This window comes from Carlito syrichta, unplaced genomic scaffold (assembly GCF_000164805.1).
Source record: "Carlito syrichta isolate Samal-C Ts95f unplaced genomic scaffold, Tarsius_syrichta-2.0.1 Scaffold46179, whole genome shotgun sequence".
In the NCBI taxonomy this organism is placed as follows: domain Eukaryota; kingdom Metazoa; phylum Chordata; class Mammalia; order Primates; family Tarsiidae; genus Carlito; species Carlito syrichta.
This window is the reverse complement of record NW_006990275.1, coordinates 6,016-11,088: the sequence shown is the minus strand read 5'-3', so window position 1 is coordinate 11,088 and position 5,073 is coordinate 6,016.

The window sequence follows — 5,073 nt, the reverse complement described above, 5'->3', positions numbered from 1 at the left end:
TCACAATGTTGATTCTTCCATTCTATGAGCATGGGATATTTTTCCACTTGTTTGTATCACCTTTGATTTCTTTGAGCAGTGTTTTGTAGTTTTTGTCGAAAAGGTCTTTCACGTCTCTGGTGAGGAAGATGCCAAGGTATTTCAATTTTTTTGTGGCTATTATGAATGGGATTGTGCTTTTTATTTGGGTTTCTGTTTGTTTATTATTGGTGTGAAGAAATGCGATTGTCTTTTGCACATTTATTTTATACCCCGAGACTTTGCCAAAGTTCTTTATCAGTGCAAGGAGGCTTTTGACAGATTCTCTTGGGTTTTCAAGGTACACAATCATGTCATCTGCAAAGAGAGATAACTTGACTTCCTCTTTTCCTATTTGGATACTCCTGATTACCTTCTCTTTTCTGATTGCTCTAGCCAGGACTTCCAATACGATATTGAACAAGAGGGGTGAATGGTTTTCAGTTTCATAGCACAAAAAGAGAGAATACATTCAAAATACTATAACTACTATTAAAAATAAATAATGATTGCTCTTGGTGAGAATGTAGAAAAATTGGAAACCTTGTGCAGAAACAGTATAAAAGTAAATGCAATGCAATCCTAGTAAAGAACAGAATTGCAACTCCTAAAATTATTAAAAATATACTTGCAAGTAACTTTACTCCATTACTCCTTAGCAGGGAGGTTTCTGGGTGCATGTGTAAAGATAAAAAGACTGCTTCTTGAGTAGAATTGTGAGATATCTGAACAAAATGGTTCAAAGGGCAAATGAATTACTTGTAGTCCTTTGAATTTTTTCAATAATTGTTCTTGATTCCAACTTGCTAAAGACTATTGAAATAAACAGTTATCTCTTTTAAAGGCTGAAGAGTGTGGTACTCTATAGCCATAACGGGGGCAGAGGGATCAACCAACTCAATGCGACTGAGAGGTCAAGTAAGGTGTGGGTTGAGGGATAGCCATTAGTTTGGCCACTGGAGGTCATTAGTGACTTGGACAAGTCCATCTTGATGGAGTGATTGGGTTATCTCCTAAGGCTACAATACCAAATTTTTATTGTATTTTTTCCATGTTTACATGTGTTTAGATACATAAATACTCACCACTGTGTTACAATTACCCATAGCATTCAGTAGAGTCATCTGGGAGCAACAGGTCATATATAGGCTTGTCACCTAGAAGCAACAGGTCATACCATACAGCCAAGCTGTGTAGTAGGCCACTCCATCTGGGTGTATGTAAGTGCACTCTGTGATATTCACACATTATGTAGCTGCCTAATGACACAGTTCTTAGGATGTATTACTATCATTAAGTGACATATGACTATATGTGTGTGTGCCTCTCTGTGTGTGTATATATGTCCCTGTGTGTATATGTTTATATACATGTATATATGTTTGTTTTGTGTGTGTGTGTGTGTGTGTGTGTGAGTGTGTGTGTGTGTGTGTGTTTCTATAATGGAAAAGGAGGCCTATGAAAGCAGAAGCATCCAGGGCCCAGGAAATCACCATGCAGCCCTGGAGTACTATCACCCTGGAAGGGCCCTGTCATTTGACTTGAACTTGCCTGTGAATGACTCCCAGTCTGGGGTGGAAGGTGTGTCTGTCCGTTTTCCAACTGGTGAAGAAGGATGAAGGGGTTATACAAACTGCTGTCTGTGGAACCCTTAGTCCAAGCCAGACATTGTGGGCTTCACTGCGCCCTACTTGCAGTGAGGTGACTGGATCCTGGTTGAGGTCAGGCAACTTCCCAGGGCTTCTAGACACCAAGCAGCACAAGGCTAGCATTGAACCAGGCTAGCCTCACTCCAGGGACCAGGCAAAGCTGCGACCACTCTCCGGGCTGCCAAAGTGACCCCATCTCCATGTGTGATGGGCTCAGGAGTAGAGATTTTTGGGGTAGGGGTAGGCAGCACCTCCGATCCAGAAGTAGCCAGAAGAGAGGACTGTGGATACCCAAATTAAGCACCCCAGAACCCTAAGCTGGGCCTGCTTACTGTGCAACTGCACTCTGAAAGGCTTCTGGGAAGTCACCTTCCTTCCCTGAAAATGGCAGTAATGGCAGGGCCCACCTCAGGAGCTATGGCGAGGATGGATGAGCTGTGTGTACAGAGGCATCTATACCTTCTCCTCCTCTTTCAGCTCTCTTCTCAGTGGCCACCCCTTTGAGGCTTTCCTACCACTGTCTGAAGCTGTTTCCTGGGCATCTTCAATGCCCCATCATACTCTGTTTATTCCCTCAGGGTCTCTTCCAGGCTCTGTGAGCTTGTAGTGTTTTCTTTATTCTGCTAGTTTTTCATTCTCCCCATGACCCTGTGGGCTCCCTGAGGGCAAGGTGTACCTCTTCCACTTCATCTGTCTCCTCAGGACCTGAACATAGCCAGGAGCCATATGCGTTTTTCCCACACTCTTCTGTTCCCATCACATGACCTCTTTTCTGTTCCTCAAACATGCCAAGCACACTCACACTTTGGATCTGGCATTAGCAGAGGCTTCTGCCTGGACTGCTCTACCACCACAGCCCAGCACCTCCTTCCAGCCTTGGGAACTTTGGCTACCTGTATATCACGATGAGCCAGGTAGACCCATATTTGTAGACATAGTCAGGCTCATACAGATTTTTATGGTTTTTGACATTGGATGTTAGAGCTGAAACCAGAAATCCTTTACCCTGAGTCCTTCTCAAATGCTATTTCAGCTTGAAATAATTGCATATAAAAATGAATATGGCCGGGCTCGGTGGCTCAGCCTGTAATCCCGTACCTTTGGGAGGCTGAGGTGAGTGGATTGCCTGAGCCCGCGGGTTCGAGACCTGCCTAGGCAACTTGGCGAAATGTCATCTCTACAATAAATCAAAAAAAAATTAGCTGGGCATGGTAGCACGCGCCTGTAGTTCCAGCTACTTGGAAGGCTGAGGCGGAAGGATTGCCGAAACCCAGCAGGTCAAGGCTGCGGTGGCCGGGAGCGGCCACTGCATTCCAGTCTGGGTGACAGAGTGAGACTCTGACTCAAAAAAAAAAAAAGAACTAAATAATAATAATTTTTAAAAAACACATGACCGGCTCAGTTAAAAATAGACTCATTCTAACAAAGAGAGCACGTAGTTAAATGGGAAGAGTGACAAAAGCAGCTGCCCAAGTATTTTTCCTAAAATTTTTTTACATAAAAGATTTTATTTCTCATATCCCTTCATCATCACCAGCACCAAGATATGCTGACATTGTGTAACTCAGTGGCATCCACTGACAGTGAAGGACCATCTCTACTGTGATATTCTTGTCAATAATGTATAATCTGAATTAGTAGAAAAGATTAGAAGGGCATTATTCAAAATTATTTACACTTTACAAGATCAGGGTCAAGAAAGATAAATGAAGAATTAAGAAATGTCTTTTTTTTTTTTCTCATTTTCAGTATGTTTGAGTTCCTTGTAGATCCTTCAAGTTAGGCCTTTGTCAGACATGTAGTTGGCAAATATTTTTTCCCAGTCTGTGTGCTGTCTCTCTGCTCACTTGATGGCTTCTTTGACTTTGCAGAAGCTTGTCAGTTTAATGAGGTCCCACCTGTCTAACTTATCTCTTATGGTCTGGGCACTTCAGGTTTTGATCAGGAATTGGATGCCAGTTTCAGCTTCCATAAGAGTATCTCCTGCATTTTGTAAGGTTCTTATGGTTTGAGGTTTTACATTTAGATCTGTGATCCATTTAGAGTTAATTTTTGTGTATGGGAATAACTAGGGGGCCTGTTTCAATCTTCTGCATGTTGTCAGCCAGTTTTCTCAGCACCATTTATAGAATGGGTCCTCATCACCCCACTGCTTGGTGGTGATCACCAAGACTTTGTTGAAGAGGAGTTGGTTGAGAAATTTACGTTTTGCTTCTGGAATTTCAATTCTATTCCATTGGTCTATATGCCTGTTCTTGTACTAATACCAGGATGTTTTGATTATTGTAGCTTTATAATATAAAGTCGAGGAGTGTGATACCTCCCTGCTTTTTTTTCTTTTTTTCTTTTTTCCTGAGGATTGTTTTGACTATTCTTGGTGGTTTATGTTTCCATATGAATTCATGTATTGTTTTTTCTAGGTCTGGGAAGAACGTTGCTGCTAATTTGATGAGTATTTCATTAAATCTGTAGATTGCCTTAGGTAAAATGGACATCTTAACAATATTGATTCTTTCAATTCATGAGCATGGAATATTTTTCCACTTGTCTGTTCATCTTTACAAAGTAAGCTAAAAATATGAATAGACACTTTTCAAGAGAACACATACGAGCAGCCAACAGATACATGAAAAAATGTTCAGCCTAACTAGTCATCAAGGAGATGCAAATTTAAACTACACTGAGATACCACCTAGCTCCAGTCAGAATGGCTACCATCAATAACTCAAAAAAAAATAACAGATACTGGAGAGGATGTGGCAAAAAGGGAGCACTTCTATCTTGTTGGTGGGAGTGTAAGCTAGTACAGCCTCTTTGGAAATCAATGTGGAGATTCCTAAAAGTTCTTAAAATCGACCTTCCATATGACCCCGCAATCCCCTTACTGGGAATATACCTGGAAGAACTCAGGTCACTCTATCAAAAAGATACCTGCACACGTATGTTTATCACAGCATTGTTCACAATAGCAGGGACAAGGAACCAACCATGCTGTCCATCAAAAGAGGACTGGAAAAAAATGTGGTACATATTCACAACGGAATATTATGGAGCCATGAAGAAGAACAAACCTGGATGTAATTAGAGTTTATAATACTGAGTGATCTCTCACAGAAACAAAGACCTAAGTATCAGATGTTCTCACTCATAAGTTGACCTTGAACAACTACCATATTATTATAAGAAAAGGATCGAAATAACAGGAAACTGCTAGGGGGTAGGGAGCAGGAAGCTGGAATTGAGAGTTGTCAAAATCTGCCTGGGGAAGGGGGTCCACACTTCATCAATAAGAGTACCTGCACAATGAATATTTGTATACCTAGCCCTGAATTATACCTCACAATTTTAAAATAAAAATTAAAAGAAAAACAAAACAAAACAAAATATTAAACTTTTTAAAAAATTA